Raw genomic sequence first — 18909 nt, forward strand, 5'->3', positions numbered from 1 at the left:
GCGGAAGGCGCGACGCGCTCGGGCTGCAAGGCTGGCGGCGCGATGCGGAAGGCGGACCAGCGCCGCGCTCCTCTCCGCCCCCGCGAGCGAGATGGTCAGGTGCCACGGAGGCGCGGCCCGCTGCGGGCCGGCGGGGGAGGGCAGGGGCTCGGCGCCCGCGGTTCGCTATCGCCCAGGGGAAGGCTCCATGCGGGCGCGGGCGCCGCGCGGGGCGGAGCTCAAGCAGCCGCGGGCGGGGCGGGGCGGGGCCGGGCGGGGCGGGGCCTGGGAGCGCGCCGGGCCGCCGGAGGGGGCGGGGCGGGGCGGAGCCGCGGCGCGCGCGCCCGCCGGGGGGAGGGGCGGAGCGGGCGCCGAGCGCGCGCAGGCCGGCCGCCGCGAGCGTGGGGCGAGCGTGGACCGCGGCGCGGCGGTGCGACTCCTTCGCCGGCCCTCCTCCCCGCCCCCGGCGAGGGCACCGTGTGCGGCGGCGCCCGGGCCCGCGAGGCCGGAGGAGGCGGCCGCGCCCGGGCATGGTGGTCTGGGACAGGGCTGAAGGTGAGCGACCCCGGGCCGGCGGCGGGGGTGGGGGCGGGGTGGGAGCGGCCCCGCGTCGCCCGGCGCGGCGGCCTGAGGCGGGGCGGGGGCGGGCGCGCCGGCCCGGGCCCCGCGGCCGTTGGGCTCGCGGCCTGGGCGGCCCGCGGCGCCCGAAGCGCGGCAGCTGCCGGGTTATGTAACGCGTGACCTCCCCTTCCCCCTCCGCCATGGCGCGGCCGGCCCGGCGCCGCCGCCCGCGCTCGGCCGCCCGCGGAGGCGCCTCGCCGACGACCCGCGCCCGCGGCCCTCTCCGCCGCGCCCCGCGCCGGCCCCGCTCGGACCGCGCCGAAAACTCCCGGCTGCTGCGCCGGCGCCGCGCCGGCTCTTCAGCCCCGCGCCATTCATTCGTGCGCGCGGGCGGCCGGGCTCCAAGCGTCGCGGGCTGGCGGCAGGGGCCCCGCGCCGGACGCTCCGCCCGGCCTCCCGCCGTGGCGTCTCCCCTCCGCCCCGCGGACCCGGGAATCGGCGTCGGACTCTCCGAAGGCAGTTTTTACTCACTTGTTTTTCCTGGTTACTTATCTGTTGCCTTAATACGCGGGCACCTGTCCCCAACTGTCCTGACAAGCGTCCCTCGCCCACTGCACTCCTTGTGAAATGATTCAGCACTTGAGTGGACGGAGAGGGGCATTTCCCTACATGTTTCCTTGCTCTTACTGCCGAAACTCAGCTGGGAAAGAATTAACGTTAGTATATCACTCCTTAGTTGACGCCACACACCCCCCCACCCCAACCCTCCTGTGATTAAAAAAAAAAGGATTGCAGGTGTTGAGTCTACTATTTCTGCCTTCCGCATCTTTTCAGGTCACGTCCAGCGTAGAGATGGTATCATTTAAATGAGAATAACTAGACTAGCACGTACCATAAAAGAGGAGCTTGTAACTAGCTGGTAAGGACTTTATGTAATTCTGATTAATTCTGTCTGCTTAGCCTGTCCACTATAGTCTTCGAGAATTAGCCTTTTCCTCTTTAGTGTGGAACGTAGGTAACCTTGGGTACCGTCTACCTGCTTTCCAAACTTCCATCTCTGCTTTTGCACGTAGGCTCGTCTTAGCCGGAGCAGAAGCTGCTAGAGTCTTTCCCCCTCGCTGTACTTCCTAGACTCGGGGAAGCTCACCTGTGGGTGTTACTGGCTCAGTCCTGTCTGACTCTGCGACCCCATGGACTGTAGCCCGCCAGGCTCCTCTGTCCATGGAATTCTCCAGGCAAGAACACTGAAGTGGGTTGCCATTCCTTTCTCCAGGAAAGCTCACCTAGAGTCCCTCTCTTTCCAGCAATCCTTCCCTGATCTAGAAGGCTCTTCATTCACTCCTTAGGCTGTTTGCCACTTCTCAGATATTATTGATGATTTTCTTTTTATTTGCATCCTGTCTTTATCTGTAGGTCTTTTGAGGACAGAATCTGTACCAGACTTTCAGAGAACATTACTCCTACTTCATGGTAAACGATTGATATTTAAGATTTTTTTTTTTTAAAGGTGGGAATCTTTATGATTAATTTCTTTGGAATCTCAAGCAGAAAATACTTTTTCGAAGTAATGTATTTGAAAATGTAAGATCACTTCATCTTCTGCACTCCCAACTTCAAAACTCAGATTCTTCATAAAAGAAACCCAGCCCCACCAACAACAAGGTAGTCAGTAATAAGAAGCCAGAAAGAGTCCATGTAATACATATTTTAGAGTCCTGTCTTTGATAGCTGCTGTAGTAGAAAGACAAGAACTTCAGAGTTAGATGTAGGCTTAAATCCTGGCTCTGTCTGTTGTTATCTTGGACAATTTAAGTTACTGATTTCTCTGATTTTTTTTTCTCTCATTTGTGTAATGAACTTTGTACCTTGGGTATCTGAGGATTAAATGAGTTCTTGAATGTAGGGCGTCTAGTGAGTCCCTGGTACATCGTGGTTCTCCCTCAATACATGTTATTCCCTTTGGTGTACTTTATTGCAGTCCACAACCTGTTAATAGTATGAGCTGGGATGTGCTGAGACGAAGTGTGAGAAGAAAGCTCATCAGAAGAGCTACCACTTTTTGTCTCCAAGTAAATGAACAACCCCTGAACTAAAGAGCAGTAAAGCTTTCTGCTCCTCAAGAATGTATGGGTTTGTGTGGCATATGATAAATTATAAGAGTATGTTTGTAACTGAAGGAAATACTTTTTAACCTTTTTTTCCTCCTATAACAGTACCCACTAAAGCATTAACATGGATATTTTAAAAAACTGATTTTTTTTTCAAAATCAAGTCAGGAATGGGGGATGAGGAAGGAGGAATATTTTAGAGTCTTTTTCAGGGACAGTTAGCTTGCATGCTGTTCTTTTAGTGTCTACTGATAATTAATACATGGATCCTTGTCCTAGTTGAGGCATCTCAGTTGTGACAGTGCCTTCCCCCGTGACCCTGTTTCTCTTGGTCTTACTGACTGATCCCAAAGCAACAGAGTGGTGGTCTTTTTAAAAACATAAATTACACCCTCACTCTTCTTGATCAAAATCCTGCAAAAAGCTTCCTGTCACCCTTAGAATTGACTCAGAACTTTTTGCCGTTTCTTGAACAAATCACGCTGTTCCTGTCTTAGGGATGTTATCCCTGCTGTTCTTTAAGTTGGCCTGCCCCTTCCTCCTGGTGGTGATCTTGCCTTGACAGATGTCTTCCGTTTGCTGCTTAGATGTCATCACATCAGAATGATTCCTTCTCTTACCCCTAAGATGAAGCCAGCCCCTGTCTCTGTCACTTTCGATTTATTTTGTTTGTTATCTCTTCTTGGCATGTATTACGAGGTAAGATCCGTCTAGTCAAGGCTATGGTTTTTCCTGCGGTCATGTATGGATGTGAGAGTTGGACTGTGAAGTAGGCTGAGTGCCGAAGAATTGATGCTTTTGAACTGTGGTGTTGGAGAAAACTCTTGAGAGTCCCATGGACTGCAAGGAGATCCAGCCAGTCCATTCTGAAGGAGATCAGCCCTGGGATTTCTTTGGAAGGAATGATGCTAAAGCTGAAACTCCAATACTTTGGCCACCTCATGTGAAGAGTTGACTCATTGGAAAAGACTGTGATGCTGGGAGGGATTTGGGGCAGGAGGAAAAGGGGACGACAGAGGATGAGATGGCTGGATGGCATCACCGACTCGATGGACGTGAGTCTGAGTGAACTCCGGGAGTTGGTGATGGACAGGAAGGCCTGGGGTGCTGCGATTCACGGGGTCACAAAGAGTCAGACACAACTGAGAGACTGAACTGAACTGAACTGAACGCTCTTCATGTATCCATTTCCCCCATAAGACTTGTTTGTTCCAAGACCTCTTCTCCACTGGAGGGCAGAGGCCTTGTCTGACTTGTTCGTGGCTCTGTCCCTGATGCTTAGAATGGTGCTTGGCACACAGTAGGCTCTCAGTTAAACCTGTTAAGTGAATGAATGATATATAGTTGATGTGAACATTAGTTCTGGAGTCAGACAGCCTGGGTCCTCCATTTACTGATTGTGTGGCTTTGGGCAAGTGAATATCTTTTTGTGCCTTAGTTTGCCTTCCTTGTAAGATGGGACAGTAATACCTACTTTATAGGATTATGGTAAGAAGTTAAAACATATAAAGTGCTTAGAATGGGCTGTTTCACAGTTTTGAAAGCCAATACGTGAAATTAGCTTTGAGTATTCACTTAGGACTTTTGTGTTTTTGCATGAGATAAAAATGCAGTTCATCCAGTTTTATCTTTATTTTGCTGAATTTTTCTGGCTACCAAAGTTATATTTATGGAACTCCCTTTTAAAATAAATACATTTTGTGGATCTCTAGAACGGATTAAAAAAATAAATTCCTGAGAACAGTGACAGGTATTTGGTCTTTAGGTGTAAGTCAGCTTTATTCTTAGATCTGTGGAAGATGCTAAGAGTGATTATCTCAACAGTCGTCCACTGGAGTGGCTTTTATATCTTTTCCTTTGAAGTTCAGCTGGAGATGTGATTGTGGTGATGAAAGGACTTACTGGAGGCTGAAGACAGGAAAATCCTTGAGATCCAGTTGAAGTACAAGTCTTGTAGTTGGGAAAGAGGAGATGTTTCACCATCTTTAGTGTGTTCAATTTCTGCCTTCTTTCATGATGGGTTCCACACCTGAAAAATGTGTTTGGTTCTTAGGTAGAGCTTATAGTGTGCTCAGTCATGTCTGTCTCTTTGTAGCCCCATGCACTGTATGGACTTTACAACCTCTAGGCTCCTCTGTCCCTGGAATTCTCCAGGCAGGAATACTGGAGCGGGTAGTCATTCCCTCCAGAGGATCTTCCTGACCCAGGGATTAAACCTGTATCTCTTGCGTCTCCTGCATTGGCAGGTGGATTCTTTACCACTGAGCCACTTGGGAAGCCTCAGTACTATACTGAAAGTGAAAAACAGAGGGGTTGTGAGTGTATTGGTGGTCCATCCTCAGGACTGAGTGGCCAGTTGGGAAAGGTGGAGCCCCACCCAGCATCACCAGAGAGTATCCCACTGGTGTCTGTGGCTCCAGGAGAGGTCAGAAGGGCAAGTGTGGCTTCTGTTGAATGTGCGTCATGTTGGCATCACCATAAAGTCGAAAAATTGTAAATGAAAGCGTTCTAAGTTAGGGACCACCTGCACTGTACTTCAGTGTCTGTGTTTTATAAGTGTGAAACGTTTTAACAGGGTGACGATATGCAGAGTTATTAACTCATTAAAAATAAGTCAAAGCATCATGTGTGTCCCAGTAGGTCAGCTCTGTTGTTAGTTGGAAAAGGCTTTGCATGTTGTAGATGTGAAGCATCAGATTTAGGAAAACATGACTAGCTTTAAAATTGCTTAAGGCTAAAATAGATTTCAGGCGGCAGGTAAATACGTGTGTTTCTGTTGATTGGGGTGCAGACTTTTGTTATTTTTGTTTTTAGTAAGGCGGGATACATTGGTGTGGAATGTTTTTACACCATGGTAAGCTTTAATGATTTTTGACATCACCTTGTGGCATTTTTAAAATCTGAAGAGTGTCTAAATTCTAAATTGCTGACTTGTCAACACTTAAGCAGATTGAGAACGCCAGTGCTAGAATGAACCCTGATGGTTCTGTAGGCCATGGCCCTGTATTTTCCTGGAGAAAAAATGAGACCCAGACAGTTATTTGATGATTGAGAGGAGAAATAGAACTAGAATCTAGGGTTTTGTTGGGATTTTTGTGTGTGTGTATTTAAACTCTAAAGGCATTTTCTCTCTGGTACTCTAAATTTCCCCCTTCATCACTGAGAGAAAGACCACTGTATGCTTAGTATCTTAGGTTCAAGAGGGTAGAGTTGAATGGTATACTCTGCCATATGCGTCTGGGATGGTTTGAGAAACTTTTTAAAGACCAGTGTGGTCTTATACTTAAATTAAAAGATTAGTTGGAGATGGGCATAAAGTTGGTTATGATGTAAATAGTTTTTGCTTGAGCCCAGTATATGAGTAGGCAAAATGTTGCTTATTGTTCTCAATTATTTAGCGTCAATCAAGGCTAAAATGAGCTCTTGGGAGGTTTAATCAGAATATAATAGCTGAATTTCACATTTTCTAAACTCCATCATGGAAGAACAGACTGGTTCCAAATAGGAAAGGGAGTACGTCAAGGCTGTGTATTGTCACACTGCTTATTTAACTTATATGCAGAGTACATCATGAGAAACACTGGGCTAGAAGAAGCACAAGCTGGAATCAAGATTGCTGGGAGAAATATCAATAACCTCAGATATGCAGATGACACCACCTTTATGGCAGAAAGTGAAGAGGAACTAAAAAGCCTCTTGATGAAAGTGAAAGAGGAGAGTGAAAAAGTTGGCTTAAAGCTCAACATTCAGAGAACTAAGATCATGGCATCTGGTCCCATCACTTCATGGGAAATAGATGGGGAAACAGTGGAAACAGTGTCAGAATTTATTTTTGGGGACTCCAAAATCAGTGCAGATGGTGACTGCAGCCATGAAATTTAAAGACGCTTACCCCTGGAAGGAACTTTATGACCAACCTAGATAGCATATTCAAAAGCAGAGATATTACTTTGCCAACAAAGGTCCATCTAGTCAAGGCTATGGTGTTTCCAGTGGTCATGTATGGATGTGAGAGTTGGACTGTGAAGGAAGCTGAGCACTGAAGAACTGAAGCTTTGAACTGTGGTGTTGGAGAAGACTCTTGCGAGATCTTGGACTGCAATGAGATCCAACCAGTCCATCCTAAAGGAGACCAGTCCTGGGTGTTCACTGGAAGGACTGATGCTGAAGCTGAAACTCCAGTACTTTGGGCACCTCATGTGAAGAGTTGACTCATTGGAAAAGACTCTGATGCTGGGAGGGATTGGGGGCAGGAGGAGAAGGGGACGACTGAGGATGAGATGGCTGGATGGCATCACTGACTCGATGGACGTGAGTTTTGGTGAACTGCGGGATTTGGTGATGGACAGGGAGGCCTGGCGTGCTGCGATTCATGGGGTCGCAAAGAGTCGGACACGACTGAGTGACTGAACTGAACTGAAACTCCATCGTTTCTACACTTGAGATTTAAAATGCTTTTCATTGAATTTCTCAGTTTTATCTTATAGTAAACTTTATTTCTATATGACTTACTGGCTATTTGTTGATATTTTAAGCCTTTCATAAATTTAAGCTGAACAATTGTGAACTTTAAAAATATTTTAATAATTTCTTCTTAAATATTTTTGAGCACGTAACCAAAAAGTCCCTTTTTTTAATGCCTTAAGCCTTAAAAGGGCTCCCTAGTGGCTCAAGACGGAAGACCTGGGTTTGATCCCTGGGTTGGGAAGATCCCTTGGAGGAGCCCGGCAACCCACTCCAGTAATCTATCCTGGAGAATCCCCATGAACAGAGGAGCCTGGTGGGTTTCAGTCCAAGGGGTCACAAAGAGTCGGACACGACTAAGCGACTAAGCACAGGCCTTAAAAAGTGCCTTCACTCGACTTTTTCTCATTTAGCCTCTGTTAAGTCCTGAGATGAGGGGCAGGGCTGTATGTCCTGTTCTATATGCACCGTGTGGTTTTGGCTCTTAACAGCCCAGCGCTGGGACAGCCAACCTGGCGCCACAGGTTAAGGGCATCAGTTTCCCTTTTTTCAGATGCCAGCTGCAGGCTTTGGGGCTTGCAGGTCCGCTGCACTTGTGACCACCTGGCCCCATATTTGGGAGTTCCCATTGCCCCCTCAGATTTAATCATTTGTTAAAATGACTCAGCACTTAGGAAGGTGCTGTACTTAGAATTAACATTTTATTATGAAGGATACAAACCAGGATCTGCCAAATGGAGAGAGACGTGGAGGGAGATCTGAGAGGGTCCCAGACCCAGTGTTCCCATGTCCTCAGGACTCATCCTCCTCCCCCTTCCTTTTGTGATTACCAGGGAAGCTTACCTGCATCTCAGAGTCCAGAGGTTTTATTGGGTTTTTATTACATTGGCACGATTGATTGAATCATGGACCACAAGGTCGAATTTCATCTATAGACCTCTCTTCTTCCAGGAGGTCAGGCTGATGGGATGTGGCTCAGGGCCAAGCCTCTTAATCACTTGGTTAGCCTTTCCAGCGTGGCCTCCCCATCTTGGAATAAGGGGCCACCTGGGAGTCACCTGTTTATATAAAAGACAAGGTCCTGGAGGTCCACTGTGGGTAACAGAGACTGCTGTCAGTTGTGAAATTCCAGGGTTTACAGTCTCCTGAGAACCTGGGACAAAGGCCAGCCAGATTCTTTCTTAAGGAACAGTGGCTAAAGAAGTGTGGACAGATGCGCCGCTGTTCTGGTTCAGTCTCTATACAGCTCTGTAGTAGCAACTTGGAGATCTCCAGTATACTAAAAATTAGAGTAGGCTGCATTTGAATATATTTATGTATGTACAAAGATTGCCTTCTGTTGAAAAATAGCATTTTCTCTTATGGAAATAATGACATTTGAAACCTGGGTTCATTTGAGATAAACACTTTATTTATACAAATTGTGTTGTAGGTAGGGTTATAAACTACATGCCTTTTGGTATTTTAAAAGCATGGTAATTTTGACTCTAGAAAGTTTACTCTTGGTTTCTTTTTGAATTTGTAATTTTAAACTTAGGTTATTACTATCGTTAGCTGAAAGTGAAAGTGAAGTCGCTCAGTCGTGTCCAACTCTTTGTGACCCCATGGACTGTAGCCTACCAGGCTCCTCCATCCATGGGATTTTCCGGGCAAGAATACTGGAATGGGTTACCATTTCCTTCTCCAGGAGATCTTCCTGACTCAGGGATTGAACCCAGGTCTCCCCCATTGTAGGCAGTTGCTTTACCATCTGAGCCACAAGGGAAGTCCATTGTTAGCTGAAAAGAGACCTAAATCTATGACATGGGATTCTTGTTACTAAGGGGAGGTGGTATTGTTAGAGTTGTAAAATCTTGTAGCCACTTGGTTGGCACTTTGAATTTTAGTCTTGAGTTAAAGTTGCTAGGTTTACAGTGTTGAAGGTTAATTTTTTGGCATATTATTTATGCCCAATAGAACATCTTGTTTCTGATTGTCCCTTAAAGGTTATTATATCCTCTTGGAGCTCACTGGAGGGTTTCTCAGAAATAGAATCTGTTAATGCAAGCATCGAACCTAAATAAACTGTCTTGAGGAAGACTTCTAGTGTCTTACGATGAACATAGCAGCTTGATAGAATGTCCTGTCATCCTAGAAAGTAGTGGAGTTGTTTGTGGTTGTTTTTAACATAGGGAATTCTTGTCACAAAGCAAGAGAAAAGAGGCCAGAAAGTAACGCAGTGGCTGTTTCTAAAACACTCTGTTTTCACTTGCAGTTGCGTTAACATAAGGATTTGTGAGAGAAGAGGTTTGTGCAGATGGAGCTGATGGCAGATCTAGACTAGAGTGGGTTTGCCTTACTTTTGAATTGCAGGTCAGAAGGGCCTGTTTCTAGTCTGTGTCGCCATGTCCGCCTTGTGAGTGCGGGGCTGTAACGCTTTGTGTGGATGGCAAACGTGAGCTCTTGGTCTAGAGGAGGCTCAGGAGCCAGCACCTCGCCCTTGTGTGCAGCCATTACCCGCCACCCCCATCATTGATACTCAGGTTCAGTGGTTCAGATAGTAAAGAACCTGCCTACCAGTGCAGGACACTAGGGTTCGATCCCTGGGTCAGGAAGATGCCCTGGAGAAGAAAATGGCAACCCACTCCAGCATTCTCGCCTGGAGAATCCCATGGACAGAGGAGCCTGGCGGGCTACAGTTCATGCGGTCACAAAGAGTTGGACACAACTGAGTGACCTTTTTCTTCCCTCACTTTCACAAAGGAAGGTTCAGACTTCTAATGATTTTGAGGGCCCACTGTTTTATTCCCCTACCTGCCTTGTTAGTTCATCTATCACTGGCTCTGTCCATGTGTCAGCCCCAGAATGTTGCCTTGAACAGCTTTTTTTTTTTTCTTCTTCTTCTTGAAATCGCTCTTTCATTCCCCTCTGTGTGTTAAAATCTTATTTGTTGCCCTCAGCTCAGATCCGCCTTTTCGGTGAAATCTTGGGTCTAGTCCCCAGCAAGCGAGCTACCTACTGCTGTCTTCCTGGGGGTCCGTTGCTCTTTGTCGGTGCCGCTAATGTCGGCTCCAGTATTGCAGGTCTGTGCAAATCTTTCTTCTCTAAAAGATAGTTTTGAATTGTGGTTCACACTTTATTCATCTTGAAAACTGCAAATTACAGTAAATATTGAGTGAACATGGAGTAAACTATTGGCTCAGGCCTGGAATCTGGGGGGAGAGGGAGGGGAAGGCGAAGGACAGGAAAGATCTTGTTACCCGTAATCTAATCCAGACCGCCTCTTGCTGAGCTGCATCTACTCTGTTGTGAAGTTCTTTGTACTGGTGCGCGTCGTCACGGCATTCTTCCTCCTTGGTGTACTGTCTCAGTACCTCTGAACTTCGCTGCAGTCGTCCCGTGACCATTCTAGGTGCACTGTAGGCGAAGCTGGTGCTTTTCAAATCCCGTGCCTCACACCAGCAGCATCACCGTTCCCCGGGAGCTTTTTAGAAATTCAGGCACCCGGCCCCACTCCTGACCTACCTGCAAAGTGAGGAGCTTGCAGTTGGGGCCCAGCGTGTGTTTCCACGCGCCCTCCAGGAGCTGCTAGAGAAGCTCCAGTGGGAGTACAGGCCGCCCTCTTCTCTGATGGGCGCCGCCCTCTTCTCTGATGGGCACAGCCCCGCCCTCTTCTCTGGCGGGGACTCCCTTTGTTCTCGGGCTGAGTTCTGCCCCTGCCTTCTGCCGTGGCCTTGGGAGTCCTTGATTTCCTGCAACCTTGAACTTCCTCCAGGTGTCTGTTTGGCTTTCCTATGAGACTGGAGCTTCTCCTTAGTGAAATCACTCCTTGCTGACTCTCTTTTGATGATATGATTTTAATCATATCATCTCCAGAACATTCTTTGCCTTTGTAGCTTGATCCCTACTTTTGGACATGCTGACTTTGAGAAGCAGGTGGGACCTCCTAGTGGAGATACTTGAATGAGCAGTTGGAGTTCACCAAGTAGAGGGTTGCTACACCCTTGAAAACCGGAGGAGGCAGTTCTTTGTACTTTATTACAACTGTGTCTTCGTTTCCTTTTCCTTCTATGGAAATCTGTAATTACAGGGAAGAAAATTATTAGTGATTCTTTTAGAACACTTTGTTTTCAAATGACTGATTTTGTTAGATCAGTCATTTGCAGGGGGAGAGAAATACGTTTTCATTGTTGTGACTAACCAAGAGGATGAGAGAGAAATTTGTTATACTGAATGGTTTGAGATAGAAAATTTGCTTTTAGCAAGATCAGCCTTAAACAGGACATTACAAGTATCTGTTACCCATTTTCAGTTTGAATACAGATTTTCCCTGCTGGCTGAGTAGAGTGTTCCTGTGAAACCTTTCTTAAGCTGAAATGGCCAAAAGCAAAGAAACAGTTACTGTAGGCCCATCTTGCCAACGGGTGCAAAGTATAAACTGAGATGAAGTAGAGATGCTCACAGACCCAGTGGCTCGGTCCGCCACAGTGGGGGCTTGATGCCGTGATACTGAGCGTGGCCCCTGGAGAAGGAGCCGGGCAGCACTTGGGTACATGCTCCCTTGGTAACAGGCTGCTGCAAAGTGAGCCAAATGCTGCTTTTGCTTTCCCATTTTTTTGTAAAAGTGAAAATCCTCTTGGGGTTTCTTTTGGTTAGCAAAAACATGTACCGATGTAGGTTTTTCATAAGAGTAAAGTGGTGCAAAGTAAACTGTTGAAAAAAGGGGGCAAAACCTGTATATCCATAAATTTTAATTCTCTGTCTTATTGCTTGTCTCTCTTTATTTCTGTGTTCAGTTCGGTTCAGTCGCTCAGTCGTGTCTGACTCTTTGCGACCCCATGAATCGCAGCACGCCAGGCCTCCCTGTCCATCACCAACTCTTTCTGAGTCATAATACCCAAACAATGAAATGTAGGTCCATTCCTTAGGGTGCAGGGTAGCAAGGGACCGGGGTGCGAGGTTGTGGCCGAGAATTAGAGCACAGTGATGTGGGCGGTGACAGGATTAACAGCTCTCTGCCCTGTGATGGCGGCAGGGCACAGCTGATGGGCGGCTGCTTGTTTCAGGTCATTGAGGGCCCAGGTTCCTTCTGTTTTCTTAGCCATCCCCTGTCTTTGTTCTGTTTGTTGAAGCTCAGTCACCTCAAAGCTGCATTCCAAAAAAGAGTAAACAACTTCTTTTCGGAAAAAACGGCACAGAGTTTTGTATTCATTACTCTGCTCTCATCTCACTGGCCAGAGCTTAGTCACATGGCCACTCCTGATTCAAAGGAGCTGAGGAAATGGAGCCTCCCTTTGCAGCCCTGCTCACTGCTAAGATGGGTTGGAAGAGGTGTTCTTTTACTAAAGGAAAGAATGAATACTGAGAGACTGTTGTCATTCTGGCAACAGAGTTTGGAGGTCCCCAGAACCACCCTCAGGGGCAGTAGCTCACCGGAAGGACTCAGAGCTCTTGAGAACTGGTGGTGGTGGTGGTGGTGACTTATTGCAGTGAACAGACGCAGGTGAAAGCCGGCCAGGGGCATGGGCCACACAGGCGAGTTCCACGTGGAACTTCGGCTGCACCGCTGGAGTCTGAGGTGGGGGTGGCTTCTGTTAATGACAGTTGACAATACCCAAGAAGTATTGCCAACCAGGGCAGCTCACCTAGTGGCCAGGGGTTTTATTGGAGTTTGGTCAGATAGATGAGGTTGACCTTCTGTCTCCAGCCCCTCAGAAGGTTAGTGGTGCATGGCCTGAAGCCTCCACCATAAATCTTATTGTTAGACTACCTGAAGTGGTTGTTAACCCTCAGGTAAAAGGAGACATTTATCAGCAGGGCAAGCCAGGGGCAAAGGCCAGACCTCTCTCTGAGCAGGGTTCATTACTTACCATTAGAGCCACATCTCTGCATAGCCTTTGTTTCCTGGACGTATAAACAGAGTAGGATAATACATGTGCTTTCATCGTAAAAGCCTTTTTCATAAATGGATAGATGTATAGAATCATAATTTTTAAAAACTGTAAGAGACTAGAGTTTGTCAGGCTCTCTCCACAGCTGCAGGAGCTGCTGGCGGCTTGAGGCCAGAGAACCAGCTTCCTGGGCCTCTGCCTCTCATGGCTGCGGACACACAGCGGGGTCTGCACGCAGGCTGTTCGTGGGGCCCGTTTCCCGCTGCAGTCCTCTGTCATGTGTCCGGCAGCTACTGTTTCTGACCCGGACGGCGCCAGAGTCTAAGCATCTTGTGTTGCGGAACCGTGTTAGGCTGGTTCTGTTCAGGGAGTGGTGTTTTCAGAAGTGTGTTACACTAATAGCATTGTTCATTTCTCCATTGGAGATTGGGAGACATAGATTTGTACAAGATGAGTGTGGCTTTGCACCACAGACCAGCCATGCAGCCTTATCAGACATTTTAGCCCTTTTACCTAGAGGGCACCTGTGTGTGAACTAATCAGTATTTGGCCTCCCTATTCCATAGATGTATTGTCGAGATAAATAGGAGAGGTATAGACCTCCTTGGGAAAAGTAAGACACTGTGGAAATGCAGTGGTAAGATAAAGTGGTATGTTTAAATTTTTAACATTTAAATTTAAATAACAATTTAGCATAACATTTAACATTGTTTAACATAACATTTAAATTTCAGTGTTAAAAATTTAAGGAATACTGAAGGCAATGGCAACCCACTCCAGTACTCTTGCCTGGAAAATCCCATGGAGGGAGGAGTCTGGTGGACTGTAGTCCATGAGATCGCTAAGTCGGACACGACTGAGCGACTTCCCTTTCACTTTTCACTTTCATGCATTGGAGAAGGAAATGGCAACCCACTCCAGTGTTCTTGCCTGGAGAGTCCCAGGGATGGGGGAGCCTGGTGGGCTCCCATCTGTGGGATTGCGCAGAGTCAGACTCTCCCAAGTGAGAACCCGTTGGAGCTGCTAGTTAAACTTCGTAGTGACTGTCCCATCTTCTCGTATTGTGAGGACAGTGCTCGGTGGTGGTGGTGGTGGTGGTGGTGGTGTTCAGTTGCTTAGTTGTGTCCAAGTCTTTGCGACCCCATGGACTGCAGCACACCAGGATTCCCTGTCCTTCACTATCTCCCAGAGCTTGCTCAAACTCATGTCCATTGAGTCAGTGATGCCATCCAGCCATCTCATCCTCTGTCGTCCCTTTCTCCTCCTGTCTTCAATCTTTCTCAGCATCAGGGGCTTTTCTAATGAGTCAACTCTTCACATCAGGTGGCCAGAGTGTTGGGGTTTCAGCTTCAGCATCAGTCCTTCCAATGAATACCCAGGACTGATCTCCTTTAGGATGGACTGGTTGGATCTCCTTGCAGTCCAAGGGACTCTCAAGGGTTTTCTCCAGCACCACAGTTCAAAAGCACTAATTCTTCAGCACTTAGCCTTCCTTATGGTCCAACTCTCACATCCATACATGATGATTACTGGAAAAACGATAGCTTTGACTAGACGGACCTTTCTTATCAAAGTGATGTCTCTGCCGCTTAATATGCTGTCTAGGTTTGTCATAGCTTTTCTTATAAGGAGCAAGCTATTTTCATGGCTGCAATCACCACTATCTGCAGTGATTTTGGAGCCCAAGAAGATAAAATCTGTTACTAGTTTCATTGTTTGCCCATCTATTTGCCATGAAGTGATGGGACTGGACGCCATGATCTTAGATTTTTGAATGTCAAGTTTTAGGCCAGCTTTTTCACTCTGCTCTTTCACCTTCATCAACAGGCTCTTTAGTCCCTCTTTGCTTTCTGCTATAAGGGTGGTGTCATCTGTATATCTGCGGAGAAGGCAATGGCACCCCACTCCAGTACTCTTGCCTGGAAGATCCCATGGACGGAGGAGCCTGGTGGGCTGCAGTCCATGGGATCGCGAAGAGTCGGACACGACTGAGCGACTTCCCTTTCACTTTTCACTTTCATGCATTGGAGAAGGAAATGGCAACCCACTCCAGTGTTCTTGCCTGGAGAATCCCAGGGACAGGGGAGCCTGGTGGGCTTCCGTCTATGGGGTCGCACAGAGTTGGACACAACTGAAGCGACTTAGCAGCAGCAGCAGCATCTGTATATCTGAGGTTATTGATATTTCTCCCGGCAATCTTGATTCCAGTTTGTGCTTCATCCAGCCTGACATTTCTCATGATGTACTCGCCACATAAATTAAATAGCAGGATGACAATATACAGCCTTGGCGTATTCCTCTCCCAATTTTGAACATGTCTGTTGTTCTATGTCCAGTTCTAACTTGCTTCTTGATAGGCATACAGGTTTCTCAGGAAGCAGGTAAGGTGGTTTGATATTCCCATCTCTTTAAGGTGATCCACATAGTCAAAGGTTTTAGCGTAGTCAGTGAAGCAGAAGTAGATGTTTTCCTATGTTGCTTTTTCTATGAATTTTGTTGCTTTTTCTATGATCCAATGGATATTGGCAATTTGATCTCTGCTTCCTCTGACTTTTCTAAATCCAGCTTGAACATCTGGGAGTACTTGGTTCACATACTGTTAAGGCCTAGTTTGGAGAGCTTCGAGCATTACTTTACTAGCATACGAAATGGGGGTAGTGGTGCAGTAGTTTGAACATTCTTTGGCACTGCCCTTCTTTGCGACTGGAATGAAAATTGACCTTTTCCAGTCCTGTGGCCACAGCTGAATTTTCCAACTTTGCTGGCATATTGAATGCAGCATTTATGCAGCATCATCCTTTAGGATTTGAAATAGCTCAGCTGGAATTCCATCACCTCCACTAGCTTTGTTCATGTGATGCTTCCTAAGGCCCACTTGACTTCGCACTCCAGGATGTCTGGCTCTAGGTGAGTGATCACACCATTGTGGTTGTCTGGGTCATTAAGATCTTTTTTGTGTAGTTCTGTGTATTCTTGCCACCTCTTATTATCTTCAGCTTCTGTTGGGTCCATACCGTTTCTGTCCTTTATTGTGTCCATCTTTGCATGAAATGTTCCCGTGGTATCTCTAATTTTCTTGGAGAGATCTCTAGTCTTTCCCATTCTATTGTTTTCCTGTGTTTCTTAGCATTGATCACTGAGGAAGGCTTTCTTATCTCTCCTTGTTCCTGTTCTTAGGAACTCTGTGTTCAGATGGGTATCTCTTTCCTTTTCTCCTTTGCCTTTCACTTCTCTTCTTGTCTCAGCTATTTGTAAGGCCTCCTCAGACAACTGTTTTGCCTTTTTGCATTTCTTTTTCTTCGAGATGGTTTTGATCACCACCTCCTGTGCAGTGTTACAAACCTCTGTCCATAGTTCTTCAGGCACTCTATCAGATCTAATCCCTTGAATCTTTTTGGCACTTTTGCTGTATAATTGTAAGGGATTTGATTTAGGTCATACCTTAATGGCCCAGTGGTTTTCCCTACTTTCTTCAGTTTAAATCTACATGGCCCTAGTCAGTTAGTTCTGCCCACTGCCCTCCTGAGGTAAAAGTCCCAGGTATGCTCTACAGATTTCCCAGAGAGGAAAAGCTACTTCCCAAACTTTGCATTCTCAGTAGACACTCTGTCACCCTTCGCTGCAACTTCCCCGTCCCTGAGAACCCAGCTGCCTGCGGTTTTATGGTCTTATTTTTAAAAATTTATTTTAAAGAATATATTTGAATCAGTTCTAATGAGGTGGATGAAACTGGAGCCTATTATACAGAGTGAAGTAAGCCAGAAAGAAAAACACCAATACAGTATACTAACGCATATATATGGAATTTAGAAAGATGGTAACGCTAACCCTGTATGCGAGACAGCAAAAGAGACACAGATGTATAGAACAGTATTTTGGACTCTGTGGGAGAGGGCGAGGATGGGATGGTGTGGGAGAATGGCATTGAAACATGTATAATATCATATGTGAAACGAATCGCCAGTCCAGGTTCGATGCATGATACAGGATGCTCAGGGCTGGTGCACTGGGATGACCCAGAGGGATGGGATGGGGAGGGAAGAAGGAGGGGGGTTCAGGATGGGGAACACGTGTATACCTGTGGCGGATTCATGTTGATGTATGGCAAAACCAATACAATATTATAAAGTAATTAGCCTCCAAAATAAATTTATATTAAAATTTTTTAAAATTTATTTTAAAAAGTTTTAATTGTAGTAAAATACATATGAAATTTACCATCTTAAACATTTCTAAGTGTGCCATTCGTTCAGCAGCATTAAGCACCTTCCGATTGTTGTGTAACCATTTCCACCATCTGTCTTCCCAGAGTAGTTCTCACCTTGGATAACTCAGACTACCCAGTAAACAGTAGCTCTGTCCCCCTCCGCCCCGTTCTGCTTTCAGTGTCTGTGGATCTGAGCACTCTGGGTGCCTTATATAAATCGTGTGGTGTTTGTCTGTTTGTGCTGGCTCATTTCACTTCGCATAACACCCTCGAGAGTCACCTGTTTTCAGCATATGTTGGAATTACCTTCTTTTAAAAAAAATATTTATTTATTTTTACTTTTGGCTGCGCTGGGTTTTTGTTGTTGTACATGGTCTTTGCTCCAGTTGCGGCAAGCAGGGGCTTCTGGTTGCTGTGTGAGGGCTTTTTTCTTTGTGGCGGCTTCTCTCGTGGACACAGGCTCTGGGTGCGGGCTTCAGTACTCGGGGCTCCCAGGTTCTAGGGTAGTCGTGGCCCCGAGGCACATGGCATCTTCCTGGACCAGGGATCAAACTGGCTCCCCTGCCTCACAAGGCGATTCTAAACCAATGGACCCCCGTGGAAGCCCACCTTCGTTTTGAAGGCAGAATACTGCTCCACTTTATGTATATCGTGCTTTGTTTATCCATTCATCTGTCAGTGGACTCTTGGGTTGCTTTCTGTCTTTTGGGTTTTCAGAATAATGCTGCTGTGGACATGGGCGTACAAATAGCTCAATCCTTTTGGCTTTGTGCCCAGAGGTGGAATTGTTGGATCACGTGGCGGTGCTGCATCTAATTTCCTGAGGAACCCCCATAGTATTTTTCATAATGGCTGCACCGTTTTACACCATTTACACCATTTCTCACCAACGGTGCACAAGTGTTCCTATTTTTTAACATGCTTGTCAACACTTTCTGTGTTTTTGATAGTAGCCATCCTAATGGGTATGAGGTGGTTCTCATTGTGGTTTCAATTTGCATTTCTCTAATGGTTAGTGATGTTAAATATCTTTTCATGGGCTTAATGACCATTTGTATATTTTCTTCATAAAGAGATGTCTGTTTAAATTTTTTGCCCGTTTTTTAATCCGTGTATTTTTTACTAAGTTGTAGCAGCTCTTTGTATACTCTGGTTGTTAGTCTCTCTGCAGTTAGATGACTTTAAAATATTTTCTTGCATTCTGTGAGTTGCCTTTTACTCATTTGATTTATCCTTTTGATGCAGATTTTAAAATTTTGGTTTAGTCCAGTTTATTTTTTCGTTTGTTACCTATGCTTTGATGTCATATCCAGGAAATCATTGCCAAATCCAGCATCATGTAACTTTTCTTCTGTTTTCTCCCAAGAGCTTCATAGTTTTAGGCCTTCCATTAAAGTCTGATCCATTGTCCATTAATTTTGTATATAGTGTAAGACAAGGGTCCAGCTCCATTCTTTACATGCGGATGTCTGAACATCCCAACTCCACGTGTCAGTAAGATGTGCTTTCCCCCTCTGAGTGGTCCCAGGGAAGTCATTTTAAATACACAGGTCCCTGGGGTGGTTGTACTTTAGGCCATTTATTAAGCAGCTTGTTAATTGTCAGCAGAGAATTGATAGCGAACTAAGGTAAAGAAAGAGGCCTGAAGAGGAAGAGGCGTTGCGCGGTGGCGTGGTGAGAGGCACAGGGAAACCCGCTTTATTTTGGCATTGCCTGCTGA

The 18909-nt window shown here is 46.4% G+C and overlaps 1 protein-coding gene across 12 annotated transcripts in view; it reads left to right on the forward strand.

Moving 5' to 3' along the window:
• Positions 1-299: 299 nt before the first annotated feature.
• The window catches only part of REV1 (REV1 DNA directed polymerase), a 79783-nt gene continuing 61173 nt past the window's right edge, over positions 300-18909 (forward strand). For 7 of the 12 annotated variants that reach the window (XR_011255783.1, XR_011255785.1, XM_069583834.1 and 4 more), the window contains exon 1: positions 300-534. The gene's annotated coding sequence lies outside the window, so the exon portion shown is untranslated. Of the gene's footprint in view, positions 535-1374; positions 1460-1953; positions 2011-18909 lie in introns of all 12 variants that reach the window. The other 5 variants (XR_011255784.1, XM_069583836.1, XM_069583838.1 and 2 more) reach the window with 2 other exon arrangements.

This window comes from Ovis canadensis, chromosome 3 (genome assembly GCF_042477335.2).
Source record: "Ovis canadensis isolate MfBH-ARS-UI-01 breed Bighorn chromosome 3, ARS-UI_OviCan_v2, whole genome shotgun sequence".
NCBI lineage: Eukaryota > Metazoa > Chordata > Mammalia > Artiodactyla > Bovidae > Ovis > Ovis canadensis.